This window comes from Taudactylus pleione, unplaced genomic scaffold (assembly GCF_031769625.1).
Source record: "Taudactylus pleione unplaced genomic scaffold, aTauple2 ptg000129l, whole genome shotgun sequence".
Lineage (NCBI taxonomy): Eukaryota > Metazoa > Chordata > Amphibia > Anura > Myobatrachidae > Taudactylus > Taudactylus pleione.
This window is the reverse complement of record NW_028284531.1, coordinates 12,503,108-12,529,928: the sequence shown is the minus strand read 5'-3', so window position 1 is coordinate 12,529,928 and position 26,821 is coordinate 12,503,108.

The window sequence follows — 26,821 nt, the reverse complement described above, 5'->3', positions numbered from 1 at the left end:
AGCCTTCCCACTGCGCTCCAGCCGCTCCACGTAGCCGCTCAGCTACCAACGTCTACCCACGGCTATCCAGCCGCTCCACGTAGCCTCTCAGCTACCAATGTCTACACACGGCTATCCAGCCGCTCCACGTAGCCACTCAGCTACCAACGTCTACCCACGGCTATCCAGCCGCTCCACGTAGCCGCTCAGCTACCAACGTCTACCCACGGCTATCCAGCCGCTCCACGTAGCCTCTCAGCTACCAACGTCTACACATGGCTATCCAGCCGCTCCACGTAGCCACTCAGCTACCAACGTCTACCCACGGCTATCCAGCTGCTCCACGTAGCCACTCAGCTGCCAACGTCTACCCACGGCTATCCAGCCGCTCCACGTAGCCTCTCAGCTACCAACGTCTACCCACGGCTATCCAGCCGCTCCACGTAGCCACTCAGCTACCAACGTCTACCCACGGCTATCCAGCCGCTCCACGTAGCCACTCAGCTACCAATGTCTACCCACGGCTATCCAGCCGCTCCACGTAGCCACTCAGCTACCAACGTCTACCTACGGCTATCCAGCCGCTCCACGTAGCCACTCAGCTACCAACGTCTACCCACGGCTATCCAGCCGCTCTACGTAGCCACTCAGCTACCTACGTCTACCCACTGCTATCCAGCCGCTCCACATAGCCACTCAGCTACCAACGTCTACCCTAGGCTATCCAGCCGCTCCACGTAGCTTCCTAGCTATCTCGTTACTGCCGCATTCCTCAAACTCCTGTCAGTTCGCTGCACCCTCTCATGCGGAGAAACTTCATTAAGCCAAGCCTCCTCCAGCGAGCGTCTGCGCCAAATAATACAGATCCAAGGCCCAGTCCGGGAACACAGCTCCTAAATTCCACGTTTGTGACAGGGGGGGACTGTTGTACAGAAAATATATGGGAGATGATGGGTATAAAAGATATATAAGTGGGGGAGGTGATCACTGATGGGTGTAAAATATATAAGGAGTGGGGGAGGTGATGGGTATAAATTATATAAGGGCTGAGTGGTGATGGGTATAAATTATATAAGGGCTGGGAGGTGATGGATATAAAATATATAAGGCCTGGGAGGTGATGGGTATAAAATATATAAGGCCTGGGAGGTGATGGATATAAAATATATAAGGGCTGGGAGGTGATGGATATAAATTATATAAGGGCTGGGAGGTGATGGATATAAATTATATAAGGCCTGGAAGGTGATGGCTATAAAATATATAAGGCCTGGAAGGTGATGGATATAAAATATATAAGGCCGGGAAGGTGATGGGTATAAAATATATAAGGCCTGGGAGGTGATGGGTATAAAATATATTAGGCCTGGGAGGTGATGGGTATAAAATATATAAGGCCTGGGAGTTGATGGGTATAAATTATATAAGGCCTGGGAGGTGATGGGTATAAAATATATAAGGAGTGGGGTAGGTGATGGGTATAAATTATATAAGGCCTGGAAGGTTATGGGTATAAAATATATAAGGAGTGGGGTAGATGATGGGTATAAATTATATAAGGCCTGGGAGGTGATGGATATAAATTATATAAGGGCTGGGAGGTGATGGATATAAATTATATAACGGCTGGGAGGTGATGGGTATAAATTATATAAGGGCTGGGAGGTGATGGGTATAAAATATATAAGGCCTGGGAGGTGATGGATATAAAATATATAAGGGCTGGGAGGTGATGGATATAAATTATATAAGGCCTGGAAGGTGATGGCTATAAAATATATAAGGCCTGGGAGGTGATAGGTATAAATTATATAAGGCCTGGAAGGTGATGGGTATAAAATATATAAGGCCTGGGAGGTGATGGGTATAAAATATATTAGGCCTGGGAGGTGATGGGTATAAATTATATAAGGCCTTGGAGGTGATGGGTATAAATTATATAAGGCCTGGAAGGTGATGGCTATAAAATATATAAGGCCTGGGAGGTGATGGGTATAAAATATATAAGGCCTGGGAGGTGATGGGTATAAAATATATTAGGCCTGGGAGGTGATGGGTATAAAATATATAAGGCCTGGGAGGTGATGGGTATAAATTATATAAGGCCTAGGAGGGGATGGGTATAAAATATATAAGGAGTGGGGTAGGTGATGGGTATAAATTATATAAGGCCTAGGAGGGGATGGGTATAAAATATATAAGGAGTGGGGTAGGTGATGGGTATAAATTATATAAGGCCTGGAAGGTGATGGGTATAAAATATATAAGGAGTGGGGTAGGTGATGGGTATAAATTATATAAGGCCTGGGAGGTGATGGGTATAAAATATATAAGGAGTGGGGTAGGTGATGGGTATAAATTATATAAGGTCTGAAAGGTGATGGGTATAAAATATATAAGGCCTGGGAGGTGATGGTTATAAATTATATAAGGCCTGGGAGGTGATGGATATAAATTATATAAGGCCTGGGAGGTGATGGGTATAAAATATATAAGGCCTGGGAGGTGATGGGTATAAATTATATAAGGCCTGGGAGGTGATGGATATAAATTATGTAAGGCCTGGGAGGTGATGGGTATAAAATATATAAGGCCTGGGAGGTGATGGGTATAAATTATATAAGGCCTGGGAGGTGATGGATATAAATTTTATAAGACCTGGGAGGTGATGGGTATAAAATATATAAGGCCTGGGAGGTGATGGATATATATTATATAAGGGCTGGGAGGTGATGGGTATAAATTATATAAGGGCTGGGAGGTGATGGATATAAAATAAGGAGTAGGGGAGATGATGGGTATAAACTATAAAATATGTGTATGGAAAGAGTATATGGGGCATAAAATGACTAAATATATAATGTATACGGGAAGGAGTGGGGTATAAAATCATTAAATATATATTTGGGAAGGAATGGGGGCATTTATTACATATATATGTGTAACAAACTAGGGTGTGCAACTGTTATAAAAGAAATAACATGATCAACACTTTCCGGTTTTGATATAAAGGATATATTATAAAAAGCTTGATGTCAGCTTTTTAGAATATATCTTCTTTAAAACAGTATATCTGGAGTGCCGATAGTGTTTATTTCTGTATTTAAAGATGCACACGCTTGGTTGCTCTCCTTCCTATGTGTCGTTTTATTATTATTTTGGGGCCCATTTATCAAAGTGAATTTGAGGTAAATCCCCCGAAAACACACGTTTTCGGGGGTTTACCTCAAATACTAAGTATCCCCCGGGTGTATGAAGGAGGGACTGCAGCAAGTATCTCCGATACCTGCTGCGATCCCTCCATTGCCGCTGGCAGCCACCACCCCCATAGGTTTCTATGGGGGATGCGATGCTGCCAAATGTATCAATATCGGAATGCGAAGCATTCCCGACTTTGGCCCCAGCAGCTAACGCTATCTAAAGATAGCGTTAGCCACTGTAGCCTATGGGGACTTACTGCATATTTAGCCAGCGGATGGATCTCACGGATCCCTCCGCCGGCAATGAGAGCCGCTCATGTACAGTCCGTGGGACTGCGTATGCGCAGCAGCCCCGACTGCCCTCCAGAGACATCGCAGGGAAAGGCTCTTTTCGGAGCCCGTCTCCCTGCATGTCCTGGATAATACATCCGGCAGATAGGATCGCATTTTGCAATGCGATCAGGGAGGTACTGCATGCCCTGATCGCATTGCAAAATGCGATGATTAATAAATGGGCTCCTATGTGTTTTAATGTTTAAGACAGTTCATCCATTTGTTCATATGGTCACTACATTGCCTGTTTGTTCAGCACAATCTCCTATTGTACATTGTAATTGTCATTTAAGCTGGGTACACACTGAGACGATGTTGTCAAAGCCAAATCGTAACGACATATTGTGCAGTGTGTATGCACATTATGCCCGCTCCCATGGTATCGTGTCATCAGGTTTGATGTGCTGCATATTAAACCTGATAATATCCATACATGTTAATGAAGGAGGGAACGTTCCATCATTCATTACAGCGCTCTAATGTGTACCCGCAGTACGATATTTCAGCCCGTTGGGCCGACACATTGTCTGGGTACACATAGTCAGTGTGTACCCACCTTAGACAATATGGCATATTCCTCTATTTTTTATTTTATATTTACATTTTTGACCACACCTAAATGCCTCTCAGACCTACTCACGTACCACTTTTTTGCCATCTGAACCCTCCACATGCCTCTTTATAAACTGATTCTGTTGAATAACATCCCCTGGTGTGTAATATTGTCTTCGTGTGGGTGACATCCTGCATTAGCACATATAAGATTTTTTTTCCCACACAGAAAGTATTTATCCTTCTATGCACCCCAGATTCAAGTTCACTTTGGGAGAATAAGACATTTACCACCCGCTCTGTCTCAGCTCAGAGGACAAGACCACTGATTCATTCTTCAGCCATCATGAAAAGAAGAACGGTAAAGTCACAACTCATATACTGTAGCTATTTTTTATAAAGAGCCGGTGCTCTCTCTCGCCCAGGGTGGTAAAATATGTAGCTACAGCTCTGCTGACAGGCTGACCGGATGAGTGCAGCAAAGACTGCTGCTGGTAGTGGCGACTCTATGGGTAGAAGGACTGAGCTACCAGGGACTTCCTCTAACCACTCAATACATCCTGCTGCTGTCATTGGCACCTACAGACACAAGCATCACTGCCCGCAGACAGGAGGCAGACAGAGGATGCTCCCCGGTCACAATCAGAGTGGCTGGCCAGCATTCTGTCTGCCTCCTGGCCCATAGCTATGTCCGGTCCACACTCCTCCATTCCTGTTTAATTTTTGTTTTCCTTAAGATAGGGGTACAGAAAAAAATAGATGTGCATTTTAAATTCAGCCAAGTTTGCTTTTTTGTTTTGGTGCAGAGGTCCTGCAGACCACAAAAGGACCTACAACCCTATTAGAGTAAATGTGTCCTACAAACTGTATCTATAAAGGAGCATTGGCTGTGCTTGTTCACATTGGAGGCCATACTCAATTGGATGATCTGACCTAGCATAGGGCTGGTGCAATTTTTGATGTTGGCGTCGAAAGGTGCACCAAGTGGTATTGCAGCATCTCGGTTATTGCACATACCGACGCATGGCTGTACGTAAGGCAAGGGGTTTGTAGTGGCAGCGACTGTGTCCATCTCAGAATCAGGCCCTATAAGGAGGAGGTATCCCGTCCCCTCCACAGATCCTACCTTCTCAACAGACCCCGCCTTCTCAACAGACTCCGCCCCCATTAGGGCTGCTTCCAAAATTTTCCCGGGCTGGTTTTCCATCCCAATCCGCCCCTGTCTGGCCGTCACTGGATCAAGATGTTTTCCTGATGCAGACAAGTCCTGGCATGTTCCATACACTAACAAAGCATCCTGGTGTGGAACTGGAAACACAGGGCCAAAGTAATACTGTCCTGATTTACAGATATTCTGTGGATGTTATTCTCAGATTTGTGCAAATAAAGCTTCAGAGTTTCTTTACACAGATTTAGTGAATATGCATCACATGGCAAACGTATTTGATCACATAAATGCAACAAACAAATAAAAACTATTGAATCTATTTTTATAAATGTATTTTAAGTTTTAATTGACTTTTGCTTTGACAGTCTTTGTTGTTGTAGGGGAAAAGGGTATTGTTTCTACTTAAAAATAAATGTGGTGATACTAATTTGGTGTTTGTGTATAGCAAACCAAATTACAAAGCAGCACTGAAATCAAGTATTAGGGGCCTATCAAAATTCTTTTGCCAGATAGTGGCTCCGATGATAAGGTAACAAAATCTTCCAACAGTCGTTTTTCACAGGATTAACTGCAAAAGTAAATTGATAAATATTCCCCTTAAGGCATACTTGCCTACCCTCCCGATTTGGTCGGGAGCCTCCCGAAAATCGGGTGCCGCTCCCGACCTCCCGGGAAAGCAGGCAAGCCTCCCGCGATCAGCGACACGTCCGCCCCCCCCCTGCACTTACTATAAAAATCCCGGCAGCGGAGGGGCCAGTGACGCGATTCGCACTGAATCGCGTCATCACGGCCCCGCCCCCTGCCTCGATCGCGATGACACACCCCCATGCTCCGCCCCAAAATTCACGTCACCGCCGGGTCACGCCCCCTTTTTGCCGCCACCCGCCCCCCACGAGAAATCCCGACAGCTCCCTCCCGGAAGGAGGGAGTGAAACGTCGGCATGTATGCCTTAAGGTGCATACACACATAACGATTTTGTAACAAACGATTATCTGCCAGATTATCTATCAGATTTTTTGAAGTGTAATGAACGATTTTTATAACGATGAACGAAAAATGTTCCTTCCCTTAATAAAAATCGTTATGTTGGACAGTCTGAAATGGACAATGAACTACAAACTACAAACGGGAGCGCGCTTGAACGATTATCGTTCATCATTATAACTCAGAAACTAAATGATTTTTTGAACGATAACGACGTCGTTAATGATAAATCGTTCTAAATATAGTTACGTGTGTATGCACCTTTAGTCTTAATAGAGAGATCTGTTTTTGGTACGGGTTGGGTGGGATCCTGTTGTCACATTCATGCCTATCATCCCGGTTTTCGCGGGAGGCTCCCGATTTTTTGGGTAGCACCCCGCACCCCTGGAACCCTGGAAGGGCAGGCACTTCTCCTGCATTCTGCCCACTTCCTAGTGGGGGGAATATTAGCGGGGATCGGTGGTTCTAAGCATTGGGGTCGGGGCCTAATGAAGCGATTCCATAAGAATCGCATCATTTAGACCCGCCCCCTAGTTTATACATGCAGAATCACACTAAATTCCCGTAAGGGGGTGGGGCTTAGTGACAAAATCTGTTCGACCCCGCCCCCAACTCCGCCTACCTGCTTCACCTCCCCAAGTTTCCCCCGGGGAGGAATAGTAAATTATCGGCAAGTATGCGCTGTTAAGATGCTGATGGTCAGAATACCGACACCAGCATCCCGACAGTCAGAATCCCAACAGAATTTCATAAGTAACCATAACCCTCCCCCAACTCTAATCCACCTTTCCCGCAGCCTAGTCAGATTAGTCAGATCCGCAATCTGGCTAGTGGGCATACTTGCCTACTCTCCCAAGAGTTGTGGGAGGGTCTCTATATTTCGGGTAACCCCCCCGCACCCTCGAAAGAGTAGGCAAATCTCCCGCATCCCGCCCACTTCCTAGTGAAGTGGGCAGGATGGGAAGATTTTCCGAGAAATTTGCGGGTCATGTCATTAACCCCACCCCCTCCTCAAAGACCCGCAAATCGCGGGGTTTTCCTGAAAAGGGGGTGTGGCCTAATGGTGGCTATAGGCTGGCCCCGCCCCCAAAGATAAGAGCAGCAGGTCCTCTCTAGTGGCTCCCGGGAAAGGTGCCCGGCAAAGTAGGTAAGTATGCTAACGAGTGGTCCAGAATCCTGAATTTAAATGTAATTTATGTCCATGGCCGCCCGGTCTAGACAACCCATTAGCGAGATCGCCGATCCACCTGAATTTAATTGTAATTATGTCCACTGCTACCCAGTCAGGAATGGATTTCATTGCCTGACATTGCCTACCCCTGAGTATGATGAGCTAGTTTGTTCGCCTGCCTTGTTAAGTTGTTATAAGCAGTTCCACTAAGAGCAATGGCATGTAGACTGGCAGTTTTCATGCACGATGTACGCAATGACGTGCACACCAATTCTCTCTGTGTGGTGTGCTGTGCACAAGAAAAGGAACAATGGAGGAGCTGTCTTAGCTTCACACCTCAATGCTAGGAGGAGGACCCACTGCCCATCGAGTGAGAAAGGAGTCTGGAGGGGCAGGAGGATGCTGGTAGCTAGTAGTATTGTGGTGTAATAGTGTAACATGGGCACCAACAGGGTGATAACTACAACTGGCGTTGGGCGAGGGGGTATGTAGGATGCTGGTATCAGTGATTTTGAGGTGTAACAGTGGGACATGGGCACCAGCAGGTTAATAATTATAGCTGCCTGCAATGCCTCTTGCAGTGCTCTACACGAGTAGCCGTACACATTTCCAGAAGCACCCAGCCTCCAGAATGTTGAGCATGTGATGGAGGGTGGTATGTGTAAGGATACCGATTTCCAGAACTGTTTGGGGGACCCTCTGCTGCACTGCACTGTGGATGTAAACTCCTAAAACCCCAAGTTGTCATCTACTCTGAGCCCATACTCCCCAGGCCCAGAGGTGCTCAAAAGTAAAGACTACAATAACTGCATAAAAACTTGTTGAAGACTTTACTGGGAAGGTGGACTGCGTGAAAGGGAAGGGGGGGGAGTGTTAGGGGGGTTGGAGGAAGGAGGATGAAGCTTCACCAGACTACCACTACTAATTCCTGAACCAGACTGTGCCAGACCCCGGAGTCTGAATGGATGCTGCGCACATGCACGCGGCATCCATTCAGTGATGGGAGAGGGCTGGGGGAAGCCCAGCTAGTAAGGCTTCCCCCCAGCCTGACGTTATTTGGAGGCGTGCCATGCGGGCATGCCTCCTAATAATGTCATGTAGGGGGTGTGGCCTATGGTAATTAGGCCACACACCCATTTTTGGTCGCACGCGGCGTATATAAGGGCGCCCTATTAAAAGCCAGCACAGGGTGCTCCGACCCCTGGAGTTGGCTCTGAATTGCTGTTTAGGTACCTTCCACTCCTGCTTGTCACAAATGATTGCCTCTGCAAGGGGAAGGGTGCACTTGCCACTGCTGTAGTATGAGGCAGAGATGGAGGACCCCGTGCTGATGGCATCATGTGCATTTGGCAACTGGAACTGGGCGGGGCCTGCACCGGGATGTAGGTCAGTGCACAGCGTAGGTAGTGCGCGCGTGTCTCAGAGCTGCAATGACCTTCCATGTCGCTCTCTCCATATGTGAGTATAAAGAGCACTGTAGTTGCCGTGTCTAACCCTTCGACTGTGCTCCCCACTGCCTGCAACTACCAGCATAGAAGTGCACATTAAAGAAAGATTTCTACATACATGTCCTGCCATCCGCCTCCACCCCAGCGCATGTGGTCTGCTCCTCCCACCCTAGATACGCACTAATCACTTGGCACACACACCTTGAGCAATAGAGTACTAATTACTAAAGGCCCCCATACACGGTGCGATATAGCAGGCAATCCGACGGATTGGTACGATATCACTGCTATATCATACTGTGTGTGGGCATGATATTGGCCAGTTCGCGCTCCAGTGAGGGTGTACATCGCACCTTCAGATCTTATTGCATGTTCACTTGATCTGGGGATGTGATGTACGATCCCATGCAGCGCTATGCGGGTGGGGGAGGGGGTGCCAGCATATCGGACGGTTGGCCACCTGATTGTTCCATGTGTGGGGATCGCCTGATATGTCGGCTGTCGAATCGCAAATTGCATCGCAAAGTGCATATCGCACCGTGTATGGTGGCCTTTACCTTTTTGGATGGGGGGAGAAGGAGAAGAAGCTGTGGCTGCTGCAACCGCTGCTGAAGCAGGAGAGCTTCATTTCTGTCATTTCTGCCTCCAATGACTTCTCATCATACTTGCCGACATTCAGCTTACTCCTTCCGGGAGGGAGCTGAATGTCTGCGCACAGCGGGGGGGCGTGGCCGGGTAATTATGCTGCATTGGGGGTGGAGCTAGGGCGGCACCACGTGATCGCGTCATCGTGGCTCCGCACCCTCTTCACAATGCCGAAAATATTGTCATTGTGAAGCAGGGGCGGGGCCACAATGACGCGATTCAGCACGAATCGCGTCAATGCCCCCCACCCGCTGCGGGAGTTTCTATGAGCAGCGGGGGGGCAGGCAGCAGCCGGGAGGCTTGCCTGCCTTTCCGGGGGGTTGGGAGCGGCACCTGATATTCGGGAGGCTCCCGACCAAATCAGGAGGGTAAGCAAGCCTGATTCTCATAGTAGTGAAGACTCTGCTAGGCAAGGCGGCCAATGATATCCACAATCCTGCGGTGCATGGCCTGCCTCTTTTGCATACTGCCTTCAATCCCCACCCTCTTACATCCGAATGGAGCAGTGGAGAATGCGCGAGACTCCCGCTAGATGCGGGAGGGTTGGCAAGTATGACTTATTGTATGCTTTCTCCAGTAATTACTGGTTGTCATCTCGGACCAGACAACACACTATACATATATGTCTACCCTCCCAGAAGTCGCGGGAGGCTCACGATTTTTTGGGTAACCCCCCCACCCCCGGAAGGGTAGGCACTTCTCCCGCATTCTGCCCACTTCCTTGTGAATAGGGCAGAATAAGGAGAATTTTCTTGCAGACCTGTGGGTCTGCGAGTAGGCGGCGAGAATCGCATCATTTGGCCTCGCCCCCTTATTTAAATATGTGCCGTTCACGAGAAATTATCATGAGGGGTGGGGCTTAATGACACAACCAGTCCGGTCCCGCACCCAACACCTCCCAGAGCTTCTCCCGGGGAGGAAAATATAAATGTCGGCAAGTATGATACTATACAATACATATGAGAAGTCCTATGGCTAGAGTCACATCTGGCTATTATTGATCAAGATGCATCCTGATGCGGACAAGTCCTGGCATGTTCCATACACTAACAAAGCATCCTGGTTTGGAAACACAAAGCCAAACTAATACTGTCCCTATTTAAAAAAGTTTTTGTGGCTGTTATTCTTGGATTAATGCAAATAATGCATCAGAGTTTCTTTACTCAAATATAATGAAAATGCAGCACATAGCGTTCTGCCATAAGTCAAGTACAATAAACTAAAGGCGCATTCGTACAATTGAGAACAGATGCAGGCTGGCACACATACATATATACTCCTGAGAAAGCTGTATCATTTGAAAGACATTGAGAGCAGGTGCAAATGCACAGTGAAGATCTTAAGGTGCCCATACACGGTGCGATTTTTTACACGATTTGGCCGATTTCAATCGTTTGGAACGACCAATCATGTAAAAAGTGCCATGTGTGGGCATGATAACGATGCCGATGCGTGCCCCCGCCATCGTACATCGTCGTCGCAGATCAACTGAACCTGCAGGAAGATATCGACCTATCTTCCACGATTTGAACGATATCCTTCTGTGTGTGTGCACATGGAACGATGTCATGCATGTAGCACAAACCAGGGAGATCCGTGCTACATGTATCTGTGTCATTGACACAGAAGCACAGACAGGATCAGTGAGACCCGTCTGTGCTGCTGTGTATTTCAATGACACATATACATACACGGACATACACGGACCAGGTGTCATTGACACAGAAGCACGGTCGGGATCAGTGAGACCTATCTGTGCTGCTGTGTATTTCAATGACACAGATGTATGTAGCACGGATGTCCCTGGTATAAGCGCGACTGCAGATCTTCTGCCAGGAGCTGGATGTCAACAAGAATGCATCGAACGAAGCTGCTGGTAAGAGTGCATGGGAGGGGGGGCCTGGGGCACCAGCAACTGAGTCTGGGGGCAGATCTTTGGTGGAGCAACGTCCTGGCATGTGATGCAGTCAGCAGCAGACTGGGCATTTTGTGATTTGTAGTCCCACCACAGTGGCAGTCTTACAGTATCTTGATTAAAACTCTTCAAAGTCACCACATCAGGTGGTTTTCCCCTCTATCAGGGGTATCAAGAGGGCTACCCACCCCACATCAGGTGGTTTTCCCCTCTATCAGGGGTATCAAGAGGGCTACCCACCCCACATCAGGTGGCTTTCACCTCCACCAGGAGGACTCTGAGACTCATGCTATTTGCACCATACAGGTCACAATCTTATCTGTGACTAATGCATACAGATGTGTCAACATATATCTATCCTCCGTGCGACACAACGCGTGAGCGCAGAGTGACTCGGTTGCGCTGAGCATATTTTCATGCACATTTTTCCCTTCACATGCATCTTATTCGCACAGTGGTGCGAATAGGGTGCACAGCAGCTTCTGCTGATTAAAATAATCTGCGGTATGCCTATATTCTGTGTGCAACTGCGGTGTATCTGCATGCGAAATGCTACATTACAGTGTCAGCGGCTGTGACGGGGGGACCAAATTATAATTTGCCTCTGTGCGTACAGTATAGGTTGAACTTACCCCACTGACCAAGAGACCGTGTGCACAAAAATACCAGCAGACTGGGGCATGCGCAGAGGCACCAGCTTCTAGAGACTGCATCAGCTGCAACCCCTAGAAGCTGGGTAGGGCAACTGGTTTACTGGACGTTGGAGATTTTATAGGGGGAGTTGCAGCCCCTAAGTAAAACCCTTCACTGTTGATTATTGATACACAGTGCCGATAAGTTAATTATTTTATTTATATTGCAAAATACCCTTATTTATATAGTAGTTAATTGTTATTTAAATTATATTTATATTTATGTGTTCAGTTCCTTGATATTTACATTATTAGTTACAGTTTTGTGCATTTAGCTCTGGTTTCCTTAAAAATACAAAAAAAACCCTCCAAAACATAAAGCTATGTAGTAGTTTCTATGCAAGCGTATGAGCACAAAGGGATTGACTGCACATTAAGGGGCACCTGCTTAAATCTGACCAAGTTGGTCAGGGCCGGCTCTGGACATACCTACTGGCATTTTTATTATGGTTTTACTAATGTTACAAAAGCATAATTTTAGGCATTCCATTTGCCTGCAAAGAATAGAACTGGTAATGTTCCAAAAAAATGCAAACACAATACCAAGCATTTATGGATTTTAGCAAAACACATCTAAAAATAAGTGGAATAGTGTTGGGAAGGTGGAAATACAGAAAGTTGCTCATTTAGTATTGAACATCTGTTGCTTTTTTCCTCATAAGAAACACACTTCTGTACGCATACATACTACGCGCATCATTGACTTGCATCTCCTTACACTTTGTGAGGCAGGACGAAGGCAGACAAGCATAGGATGATTATAGTAAGTAAACTATGTTCACTTTATTATGATACAATTAGACATGAATGCATCTGCAGAGATGCCTTTTAGGAGGTGAAACAATACAGAAGGATAATGATGGCGATCAAACGCACTAGCTAGCTGTTTCTGAATGCCTAATGACTATTAGGAAACCGGTTAACAATCTCTGGCAGAATCTGTATCTTCAAAACCAGCCACCTTGATCTTAAGTTGTTCTTTTCCAATTTTTTTTTTGCAGTAATCAGCTTGTGGTCTGTTTAGACCACACAGCTGATCACTGGGGCCCGGCCGCCGGCTCTGCCCTGTCTGTTAGAGCAGATCAGAAGTCGGGGAACCGGGGGAATCCCTGGATAACGCCATCTCCATGTAGCGTTATTATCTCAGGGCTTCCCCCAGTATTTTTTCACAATATATTTTTAGTAACTCTGGCCAGATCACATTTCCCATTATAATTATGGGAAATGTGATCTGCTTACTAAAAATATGTGATAATTAGGGTTTGGAGTAGAATTTTACAAATTCTACTCCAATTGCCCTCTAGTAAATTTAGGTGAAACTAAATAATGTGAAAAGGGTGTGAAATCATCTTTTTTTTACTTTATTTTAGTAAAAATAATGTTAATAAATAGAGCCCTCTGTGTATTACATTACATTAATGTAACAATTAGTAAATTTGTATGCTTGACACAAATGTGTCTTTTCCAATGCACTATTGAGACATCTAATGCTAAATGAGGTCCAAAGTCTTTTTACATTTGTGATTTTTCCTAACTTGGAAACATTCTCATGTGGACATGATAAATGTCGACCTAACAAACCTAACATACCACACTCCTTATTAACATTTACTTATATAGTGCCAGCATATTCTGTTGCACTCTACAATTGGCGTTGTGCTTTATCATAATATATGTGCAGGTCTACCCCAATTTATATGTGCCCGGATTATACCACGCAAAGGTCACAAACACTTACAACCATACTTATAGACATTTATTTTGTTTGCAAAATACACATTCGCTATTAGGCATCAATAAATCTTCTACTATTTATCTAATACATAAAAAACAATTGTCCATCCCACATAGGTAAAGAAAAAAATAGTTTAAGCTTGCACACAATATCATAATGTATCCCCAGTGGCAAACGCAGGATTTCTAGCGGGGGGTTTCCAAATGCTTGACTTTAAAGCAAGTGTGGCCAGTCCACGAAGAGGGCATAATCAGCAATTAAGCAGCTATAATATACATAATACGAAGTATAATGTATGTAATAATTCTGACATATACAGGACTAACAATCACATTATTCCATTATATGCGTATGTAGGGCCATCCTGCCTCAGCTGATTGTTTTTAGTTCAGATGTGAGCACCATTCCAGGTTCAGCAAGTTCCGGGAATCTGGGGGAGCAGCAAAAGAGCCTTGCCCTGCCCTGGACATATATGTTCAGATTGGTCTCTTTATATACTGGCTAGTTCATTATTATACAGTATTATTAATTAAGGATATAGATGGCCTATAGCAGTGCACCCCTAACTGCATGTTTTCCAGATGTCCTAGTTGGTGCACAGGTGTATTTATTACTGGCTCAGACATTTTAAAAGATCAACAGGTGGTGCTAATTATTTAATTTGGGACACTGAGGGGATCTTAAAAAAAATGCAACTTTAGTATTATATGCTATTTCTATTGTGGTCATCATGGTGTGGGCTTGGAAGGGGGGTTTCCAGGCAACCGGAAACCCCCCTTGCGTTTGCCTATGTATCCCCGGACAAGAAAGAAAGCAAATCAGCATCAGTGGCCAATCACAAGCAGTTCACTAGCGATGGTGGCTGTCAACATCAACATCATCCGGAATGTGCGCCTTCCCTCAACCACTAACAAATAATCTGGCTTCTCAGGCATATGTGTGTCCCAGTCTGCATGTGTTCGCATTTGCGCAAAGATACCCTTCCTGGTACTTTATCTACTCTAGAAAGCCCCCACCCTTTCCCTTACTTATTCTTACTGGGGACAGGAGTAGCTTTTAAAGATAGAAAAAAACACACATACATAGATAAATGTAATTACTTGTAAACATTACTATTAGCAAATTAAAAAGAAAAACTTTTTTTTTGCACAAATGAAAAGAAAATATTCAATGGAAAGTATCATTCAATACTGCATCCTTAAGGGAATCGGTATGAAATACCGGCAGCTCAATAGCCGCCAGTTCAAATCCCGACAGCGACATCCTGATATTTGAAGATCCAGACAGGGGTGGTAAGTATGCTATATCTACCCCTCTCCCCCCCTACCCCTAACCCTCCCTTAGTGGTGACTAACCCTAACCTCCCCCTGGGGGTGCCTAACTCTAGCTCCCCTTTCCAGCACCCTAAACCTGACCCTCCAGGGGAGGTGCCTAACCCTAGTGGTGGTGCTTAACCCTAACCCTCCCCAGAGGGTGCCTAATCCTAAATCCCCACGGGGGAGCCTAAACCTAACCTCCTCCCCCTCACGGCTAAGACCTAAAAAGCCCCACTGACCTTCGTTCGGGATACCGGCTGTCGGGATTTCGGCGTGGTTCTAAAGATAGGCGTCAGGATTTCGACGCCTATCTTTAGTCCCTGGTCGGGCTTACATTGTCAGGATTCCGACGGCCGGCATCCCAGCCGCCCGTAATCTAATTACATCCCTTCTTAAGGCCCCAATATATGCAGTACAAGACTTCCCAGTGTCTGCCATACAACACAGATAGTATCCTAATAAATGCCACACAACCCAGAGAGTATCCCAGTAACTTCTACATAATAAGAGAGCATCCTAGTGATCACACAACACAGCGAGTATCCTAGTAACCGCCGCACAAAACACTGCATGTAATGCTGAAATGCTTGTAAAATAACCTTCACCATACAAGTGAAACTTGGCAAATCTTATTACCAGAAGGGGTTACCTCTGGTGACAGCAGTGCTATTGGAGGCGGTATCCCCTGGATTCACACAGCTAGGCCCTGTCACCAGGGAAAACACCCATTTTCACTTACAATAAGACTTTTCATCCTTTAATAACTATGCCCCTAAATAACTATAATGTCTGGCTACAATGGGCCTGATTTAGAGGTGGACGCTAATGAATGCGCCTCTTTGATTCCTTTTGAATTCCCTGCTTTGATAATATGTAATTGCTAGTGTCAGCCTTCCCCTTCTAAAAATACAAGCTCTGGAGATTGCAAGCCCTGATATGCCCACTTACCATGTCTGTGGACAGTAGAAAACCACAGCTGTACTCAAACACTCCACCATCGATGCACCACTTACGGCACCCTATGGATGGCGCAGTGTCTCTTTCTGAACTTTCTCTAATCATGACCTCTGTAGCTGCAGCTCTGCATTTGAGAATGCAGCTGCATTCACTGACTCGCCCATGACACTGCCATAGCATGCCCATGAGACAGACTTTTTTCCATTCACTTCAACCGACCTCCCAGTCACCTGCCAGGAACGCCCATGGCTATCTTCTGCCAACTCTATTACAAGCCAACAGCGGTCTCTAGGCCTGATTCAGCAGTGCACGCTAGTGAACGCAGATTCAGATTCAGGTGACTGACTCATACTGCGCATGTGCAGTACAGTTCTTGCATGTTTGCAGGCAGAGCGGCAGCAGACTGTCAGTGATTGACAGTCTGCTGCTGTTTGTGGGCGAAGGTGGCGGCGACGGCCTCCGTTTTCTGAGGGGGGGGGAATAGGCCGAGATCTACACCGGCTGATAGAGATTTCCTAGCCTCTTACACTCATCTGTGGCGGACGGCTTGCGTGACCCCCATGGGTGATTCAGCCGGCCGATGTTCTCGCAGATTTAACGATGCTGCGTTGTACAACGCAGCTCGGATAAGTAATGCATGCAGGAGGCGTGATGCCTCCTTATGCATTACCATAATTGCAAGGACGGAATTGCAAAGCTGCTTGCGTGCAGCTTTGTAATTCCGTCCTAAGCTGAATCAGGTCCTCTGTGCACACTCAGTGGTACGCATGTGCTGTAGGGTTGCCCTGACTTTTCGCACATTTGAGTACCAAAAATCGCTCAACTGCGCAAACATCAACACTGCATCCACCCCTGATCAGGCCCAATATTACTAAGCATCAGAGACACATGGCATCAACAATATGTGCAATAAATTAGATGTCTTTTATAACTACAACTTAGGTATTTGGGGAGGTTGCTATACTGACTTTACTGCAATTCATGCACAGAGATTGGATTTATTTGCTCATTAACAACCAGTTACGGATCATACTGAAATGTCACGAGGAAGAACCCCCTTCCTTAATATGAGCTACCTAATCATATAGCATATATTTATTTTGCTGCTGATTTTATTTGGGTTTTAAATATTCTTGTATATGTGTGAGGTCTATTTGATTGAATACACTGGAGAATGGTTTTGTTAGATGTAATTTTAGGTTGTTTACCAATGGTCCCTGTAGGATACATATATGTACGATCATTATCTATCTAATTAAGTAGGCAGTTAATCGTATTTTATTAGCCGACAAGAAGAATGCTCTCTGCTTGCTTAGGTATGTGTGAAAGCGGTTATATAAATAGACTGCATTTTCAGGATAGCTAAAAGCAATCCCAGACCTAGTTTATACCCAACTGGGACTAAGAAAAATATAAATTTTATGGAGATAGAGCCTAATTATCACCACAATGATCATTTTTAACGAAAGTGCTCTAAAATTGCATCCACAAAGTGGTTCACAGGAATACATGGTGCATGCAGCTTGTTCTTTTTGTATATGAAGCTATTATCATTTATTAGATTCTGTTGTATAACACAGTTTTTTGGAATAGTATTTGGCCTGTGAACACTTTGATATAAACAGAAATGCCTCTTCATGGAAGTACTTGGGCAGCTGTGGCCTATATGTTCACCAATCCTGGTGCATGCCATATTATATATGGTACCAGATGCATGGCAATAAAAATGCCTTCTATGGATACAAAACAGCGCTTGTCCTAACTGGACTATATGATGCAGTAAGTGATGTAGGGTGCCAAGCGACTTTGCAGGGTCAGCAAATTTCCTTTCATCAGCTACCTAATGGAGAGGAGTTACCCTTCTATACATTAGCTTGAGTATTGTCAGCATAGACATCGTACTGCAGACTGAAGGCGGTGATGTGCACTGAAATTGGCCGTAAGCCTTAACATACTACAAATATTTCATAGTTAATACACATCTGAAGCTTAAATGAAGCACACAACCAGATTTTGCATCATCTGTGCATTGCAAATTGACTAAACATAAAGTGAAATGGGCATAATAATAAGGTAAGTTGAGAGGAAGTAGACAAATCCAGGGGCGGAACCACCGGAGACAATGAAGGCGCCCGCCTCCGAGCAACGGCCCGAAAGGGGCTCATCACTGGCCAGGTTGTCATGTCTGAGTGCCAGTGCCACCCGCTCAGAATGACCATTAAAGGCTTCAACATGTGTATGTAACTGACCAGACAAGAGGGCACTTGGAGCTTCAGAAGAGAAGGCGCTGGTGTCCAGCTATGTTAAAAAACCCATATTTAATTTACATGACTAACTCAGAATGTTGAAGTTAATCATGTGTCTATTTATGCTTTATTTTCTATGATCTGTAGCCCAAAGGCTACAATGGCTAACGCCATGTAAGATGGTATTAACGGCCTGGGCTTCGCATTCCAGAGTTTGGTATATCCGACAGTCCAGCAGTCGGAAATGGAAGAACCGTGGCAGATATCGGAGATATCTGTAGCAGTCCTTCTATATTATTTGCTCAATAGGCCCAATAAAAATGTGTATTTACTAAATGTGTACAGTATATATATATATATATATATATATATATATATATATATATACTGTATATGCACCATATTTCTTTGCCCTTTTTTGGGGATGAATTCACGCCCCTGGATAAAGTGATTGATAATGTCCTCGTTAGACAGATATCACTGACAGTTTGAGAAATTTCCAACAACTTTCGAGGGACAAGTGCCCAGTCTCAATCCTCCATGTCCATTAGAGGGTAGTGGATATAGATATGGCATAGCCTCCAGCTGTGATGGCGCAATGTATCGTTCCATCGCATCATACCATCGCTGGGTACACGCACATTGCATAGTGTGAGAGCAGGGAGGTACTTTTCCAGTATTTTTCATGGATACAGCAGATATGGTCATGCAGAGACCCGAGTAGTCAGGAACCCATAATCAGTCAGAAAATAATGCATATTCAAAAGGTCTCCAGTGGGCCACAGTACTGTTACATGTTTTGTTGTATATATGATAACTTCATCAGAACCATTTCCTTTGAGACCTGTCGCAAGGGTAAGATGGGCGCTCGATGTGCGTCGATGTTACCAATATCTATGTACAGTAAGTAAACCACATCATACGCATATGAGAAGGCAGCCATGGGCCTCCTTTTGCTCAAAACTATTAACATATTTGCGCAGCTGCGTTGCATGAGAAATTGCAGCTGCGAATGCATCTCCGAATCAGGCCCAGAGACAACATAAACACCCCTCTCAGGCAGAGTACTGGTGGAAATAGAACCCCTGGTCACACCACTATGAGGCAGCAATGCTAACCAATGTGCCACCATGAATTAGATTTTTTTGTATACCATACACTAACATGACAGAAAATAATTGACTTGTAATTGATACATGTATGTCACATTATGCCTGGAGAGAGACTATATGCATGTCTGTCATGCTGCAAATGGTAGGAATTAGTCACATTAACACTTCAGCTCAGTTTCCAGCCGCATATCATAATCTGTTAAAATATATGTATATTATTTATTACCACATTTTATAGTAATTAATCAGTTGAATGATACAGACAGCATCTTGATTACTTCCAGAAGATGTTGACTGGCATTGCTAGAAAGATGTTATATCTTTAAATAAGCATGACCACACCCATTTTTGTCCTGACATCTAAAATGTAAATGCAAGGTATAGATTCTAATAAACCCTGTTGGGAGAGAAGAGAAATGTGCATAAATAACTTCACTTCAGGTAGTGTCAGTGGAGATTAAGATATTAAAATATTAAAATGTCACCTAAAAACAATGGAGGCAGACATTTTGTATTATGTCAATATTTATGAGACTATTTATGAAAATGCAGCCTAACAATACACTATGACAAGTTAAAGTGTTATAATCAGTGGTTAAAGTGGGCCAATATACCACCATTTTCCCAACTGATTAATCATCAATAATATTCACTTACACGGAGTCGTAACTATCGCACAGCCCTCATTACGGACCTCCACAAATATTACCATTACCGTCATTTCTAAGTTTCCTCTACGAGCACTGGTTATAATGGGATGAAGAGCAGGTTTTCCTGGAAGTCTGACCTATTTGTCAGTAGGACAAAGAAATCTATTATACAGTATGCTGAGCATTTTCTTCTTCTATTTTAATTTAAACTCCCCAAACTACATAGCTGGGGATTCATATTTTTCTCCAGTACAGGTTGCTACCAAGGGGACCCATTACAACAACCAAAGGCCACAACAAGCCAGAAACTAGATCCTTTTTTATTACTTCTATTACATTTCTGCTCTCACTGCAACCAAAAAGATATCTCAGTGCCTCATTAAGGCTGCCTAGTATTGATCAGTCATTATCAGGACTACAGGTGGAGGATTTGACATGTTCCAGACAGTTTTTTCCAGACTAAAGGTGCACAACTAAAGATATGCTTTGAATTACAGAACTATATCATTGTTTTCTGGAGGAAATTGTAGGTGATGGGTGTTGTGGATAGTAGGAGAATGACTGCATTATTGCTTAGATAATTGGTGTACTTGTCAAAAAGGCATATGAAAAGGAGCCAAGAGTTCTAGCACAAGCAATTTAGTTGTTGTTGCTGTAACGGGCAACAAGGATATACTCTCAATTAAACCTGATATTTATTATAGTTTTATTCAAACAGTGGTTAAGATACAAGTAAGAATACAGTAGGTGCTCTAAATGCATTACAGGAAATGTAATGTATTAATTAACATGTTATTATTAACTAGTTGTACTATTCCTCATCTCCCAAAGTGTGTCAGTGAAACAGCTTCGTAGCTCATTGTTATCTATAAATTGATTATATTACTGCTAAAATATAATAAATAGGAAATGTAATTAATAATGATTAATACTGATTAATAATTAATATGATTAACCCTAAGGAGCCAGGTGACAAATGTTGTATAAACTGTCCTGACCAACAATTACAAATGTATAAATCTTAAGATTTGCTTATTAAAACATAATCGAGTAATATATTGTGCATAAGTTTGTGGTTGAGAGAGGATTTTCACGCACACTTTCTGGCTAAACCATTAGAAGACACAGTGGTAAACCTCTTTTAATCACCTTTTGCATGGTATGGATGATAGGAAATGATAACTTGTGATTAGCTACACAGCAATTGTAAATAAGAAGCAAATCTCAGGTTCCTCAAAGCAACAGGAATTTTTACATCTGTATTTCTGAGTGTTATCAGTTCCTAAGGGAACGCAAATAGAGAAAAGCACCAGTAACAATTAATTGATCTCTGTCGAACCACGTCTGATACATACACAAGCAGCAGAAATATAAATATCTCAGTGGCGATGGTAAGAAAATGTCAGCACCATTTTCTTGTGGCCTCTGAGCCGTGTATAATACTTTTCTATCTGTGTAGACAGCAGAGGCAGCGCAACATGTTATTTCTCTAGTTGTTTTCCGCTTATGTGGGCAAGACCAAAGTTTGAGGCATAAAAACTATTTTTTTTTTCAAATAAAGTTATTAAAGTGCCAACATTATCAGGCAGGTTGTTTAAGTCTCTGTACAGTTAAAACTCGATGGTAAATGAGGCCCTATCAATCGATGTACTAGGCTCTGAAAACTGATAAAGTGGAGAGTGATAAACAATGAGCCACTCAGCTCCCAACTGTCATGTTTCAGGCTGTGCTTGAAAAATGACAGTTGGGAGCTGACTGGCTGGTGGTTTATCACTCTCCACTTTATCACTTTTCAGAGCTTAGTACATCTGGCCCATAATGAGTGATAAAACTCGTTGCGTATGACAACGGTGCGTCAGCCAATCAGCTCCTAACTGTCATCTGTTTGAAAATTGACAGTTGGGAGCTGATTGGCTGGTGGTTTATCACTCTCCACTTTATCACTTTTCAGAGCTTAGTACATCTGGCCCATAATGAGTGATAAAGACGTTCGTATGACAATGGTGCATCAGCCAATCAGCTCCTAACTGTCATCTGTTTGAAAAATTAAAGTTGGGAGCTGTATGGCTGGAGCACCATTTATCATATGCAGTAAGTTTTATCACTCGTTTTGAGTGATAAAACTCGTTGATAAATGAGGCCCAAAATCGGCAAAAAATACCCTTTAATGGTAATATAAAGGCTCTATAAAATGGAAATATGTTCAGTTTTTAACTGAGCAAAAAGTGGAAGCCTTATACATGGTGTTCCCCTCGCTATTGGCAATAAAGTTTTTTTTTATAATTTTTTAAGTAATTGATGTAATTTAGTGAAATGTGACACAGACATACCTTGGTCTATGAGAAACATAAAGAATTCATAGCAAGTGTTGAAAGTGTTCACCATTAGCATTCAGACCAGCTGTTCATGCATGTGCGAAGTGATAGCCAGCTGTTCTCCACCTTAGTCAGCAGCGCAGTCCAAAATTTAAATATGGGAGCCACACCAACAGGGAGGATGCCAGTGAGGATGGCAGTTGGTGTGGTTCCCCTATTTGAATTTTGGACTGTGCTGCAGCCTCACCTCTGGAGCTGCCACTGCTAGTCAGTAGGTATTCCTGCTCCTGACAGTGGTGTTGTGTACTGAGGCGTCCACATTCATCATGTCTGTGTGTTACGTGCCCATATGAACCTTTAGCGTTTTCCAGGACGTTCGGACAATAAATACGTGTTGTTCAGCTGTGTACTGTATCTATCAGCATGTAACACAAAGACACGAGGTGGGGCTGTGTCAAATTACACTAAATTACGTCAATTACTTTAAAAGTTATAAGAAAAACTTTGGGGCCAATAGCGAGTGAAACACCCTGTATTTGACCACTGTTATCACAGACCATATGCCCAGATGCAAGTACACAGAAATGGCAATTGCAGAGTCAAACGTCATTTCATTGTATTCTTAGGATTATATAGGTAGAATGAAGTGGGAAGGGACAGCGGGCCTGAGAGATGGACACTAATGCAGCTGTGATTTAGCACTGAATACAGCTGCAAAAATATTATAATAGTTCCAGAGCTTACCAGGACATAAGGACGGCCACTACTGCCTTCTCATATGTGTACGATGTCCGCCCATCTTGCCCTTGCACCAGGTCTGACCAGTCGTAGACTCAGTAGCTCTCCTGACACACAGACGGCTCTCATGCCAGCAGCATATTTCGTTTAGTATGGCAATTATATTAACTAATATGCTGTTGGTACTTACCCCTCCGGCGAGTTCCAGCGACGCCCCCCTCCGCTCTGTTGCAGGCAGCCTATTGTTGTCAGAGACGGGTTGCTGTATCATGTGCGGTGGTCAGCCTGCACTTGCGCATGACACTTCACCCAACAGGGACACAGCAAAGCCTGGAAGGCTTCATTGAAGCTGGAAATGCTACCGGCAATGGGGACCGTATTGCTCTATAAATGGCATAAACGATACAGAGGTTTATGTACCTGTAGGCTTAGAGAGAGATAAAGCGGATGGAGATAAAATACCAACCAATCAGCTCCTGACTGTTTCAAACACAGCCTATAAAGTGAGAGTTAGGAGCTGATTGGTTGGTACTTTATCTCTCTCCAAGGCTTAGTACATAGACCCACAGCGACAAACAGCAGTAATCTTAGTCTTAGTGCCAAAGGGGTTATGTCCTATTGTTAAATGGGGCCATAAGTTTCTATTAATTTTATTCTACTATTGTGTTTTTCATGTTTTGTTTTTATGTGGCTTTATTAAATGTACAGTCAGGTCCATAAATATTGGGACATTGGCCCTCATTCAGAGCCACTCGCTATTTGCGGTCGTTCGTTCTAAAACAAGGGGTGGCTATTCAAATGAACCGTTCGCTGTTTGCGGTCTGTTCACGCCTCTAGGTCTGAACGAGCGAACAAAACTTGCGTTCGTTTTTTGGAAAAATACGCCCCCTGGCCGCTCGCATCCTACGTCATGTCCGCTATTTATTAGATTAATCGAGTACATCGACCAGCGTATGAACTGCTCGCTATTCTTGTGGTTGGTTTTTGCTACCACAATTTTGCGAGCAGTTCTGGCTATAAAATAACCCAGTGACGTGGTCAATGACGCTGCTGTTTTAAATATGCACACCCATAAAACGCCCGTTTTGACCTTTAAGCACGCCTGCGATCGGATCTCCACTCCCCGTTTTCAAGCACCTCCCCCTGTTACCACCCACATACGCCTCATTCTGTCACTCAAAATAGCAGGCATTCGCTATTTTGCGAGCACATGATTTTCGGCCGTACTGAGTGGTTCGCGCATGCGTATTTCGATCCGTACGCATGCGCAGTTGGGCAAACATCGCTCGGAGCGAACGAGCAGCCACTTGCGTCCGGCTCTGAATCAGGGCCATTGACAGAATTTTCATATTTTGGCCTCTATTCACCACCACAATGGCTTTGAAATGAAACAAACAAGATGTGCTTTAACTGCAGACTTTCAGATTTAATTTGAGGGTAATTACATCCAAATCAGGTGAATGGTGTAGGAATTACAATGGTTTCTATATGTGCCTACCACTTTTTAAGGGGCCAAAAGTAATGGGACAAACTAAACAATTCTAAATCTAACTTTCACTTTTTAATACTTTCTTGCAAAACCTTTGCAGGCAATTACAGCCTGAAGTCTGGAACGCATAGACATCACCATACGCTGGGTTTCATCCCTGGTGATGCTCTGCCAGGCCTCTACTGCAAATGTCTTCAGTTCCTGCTTGTTCTTGTGGCATTTTCCCTTCAGTTTTGTCTTCATCAAGTGAAATGCATGCTCAAGCGGATTCAGGTCAGGGGATTGACTTGGCCATTGCATAACATTCCACTTTTTAGCCTTAAAAAAACTCTTTGGTTGCTTTTGCAGTATGCTTCGGGTCATTGTCCATCTGCACTGTGAAGCGCCGTCCAATGAGTTCTGAAGTTCTGAATAATATTGCCCGAAACACTTCAGAATTCATTCTGCTGCTTTTGTCAGCAGTCACATCATCAATAAATACAAGGGGACCAGTTCCATTGGCAGCCATACATGCCCACGCCATGACACTACCACCACAATGCTTCACTGATGAGGTGGTATGTTTTGGATCATGAGCAGTTCCTTTCCTTCTCCATTCTCTTCTCTTCCCATCACTCTGGTACAAGTTGATCTTTTTCTCATCTGTCCATAGGATGTTGTTCCAGAACTGTAATGGCTTATTTAGATGGTCTTCCTGTTTTTGAGGCTCACCAATGGTTTACATCTTGTGGTGAACCCTCTATATTCACTCTTGTGAAGTTTTCTCTTGATTGTTGACTTTGACACATATACACCTACCTCCTGGAGAGTGTTCTTGATTTGGCCAACTGTTGTGAAGGGGTTTTTCTTCACCAGGGAAATAATTCTTCTGTCATCCACCACAGTTGTTTTCCGTGGTCTTCCGGGTCTTTTGGTGTTGCTGAGCTCTCCGGTCCGTTCTTTCTTTTTAAGAATGTTCCAAACAGTTGATTTGGTCACACCTAATGTTTTTGCTATCTCTCTGATGGGTTTGTTATGATTTTTCAGCCTAATGATGGCTTGCTTCACTGATAGTGACAGCTCTTTGGATCTCATATTGAGAGTCGACAGCAACTGATTCCAAATGCAAATATCACACCTAGAATCAACTCCAGACCTTTTACCTGCTTAATTGATAATGAAATAACGAGGGAATAGCCCATACCTGTCCATGAAATAGCTTTTGAGTTGATAGTCCCATTACTTTTTGCCCCTTAAAAAGTGGGAGGCACATATAGAAACCGTTGTAATACCTACATCGTTCACCTGATTTGGATGTAATTACCCTCAAATTAAAACTGAAAGTCTGCAGTTAAAGCACATCTTGTTTGTTTCATTTCAAAGCCATTGTGGTGGTGAATAGAGGCCAAAATATGAAAATTCTGTCAATGTCCCAATATTTATGGACCTGACTGTATATTCCTTTTACATGTACTGCAGTGGCATCACTAGGGGGGTTCGGGCTGCACCTGGAGAAACACCATCCATGGGGGTGCTTTGCTATTTTGGTGTCACCCCCTTAGATGGTGTCACCGATCGGCGAGCAGTGGTGATGGATGATGCTTATTAAAGAGATTGGAAGATCCGCGCTAATTGGTTATACAGTATGTGTGTTGCTTCCAATTATGGAAACAAATGGATAAACCCCACAAAATGTTAATTTATTTTATTAATGGAATTGATGGGATTGGTTCTTGGAGTCACAGTGCTCCCTATGCAGCTAAATACAAGTTAATGGATTAATGTTCCTGAATTGTTCCAAAGTTAATTGATACCCTGACCGGGATTTTATCTTTGGATCTGAAGTACCCTAACCGGGTGAAGTATAACAGTTATTCGATTCCCTGATCGGGTGTAAGTCTAAATGGGTCAGCTGTTGTGCTGATTAAAATGGATATAGAATATTGGAGAATTGTTCTATTAGGAAGCGTGTGGGGGGGGCGGGTTGGAATGTTGCTGGGGGCTGTGTCTGGTGGAGCGGCGTAACGTGTCCTGCCAGGTGCACAACTTACCCAGTGTAGCGCTCACCTCCTGGTGAGCGATAGGATTGTCTTCTGTTCTTAGGGTCCTAGCAGGCGTCCCTCTGTCTGCTAAGTCTCTGGGTTGCTGTACTCACCGGTCCGTCGCATTCTTCCGAAGTCCCGCGCTCTCGAGAGA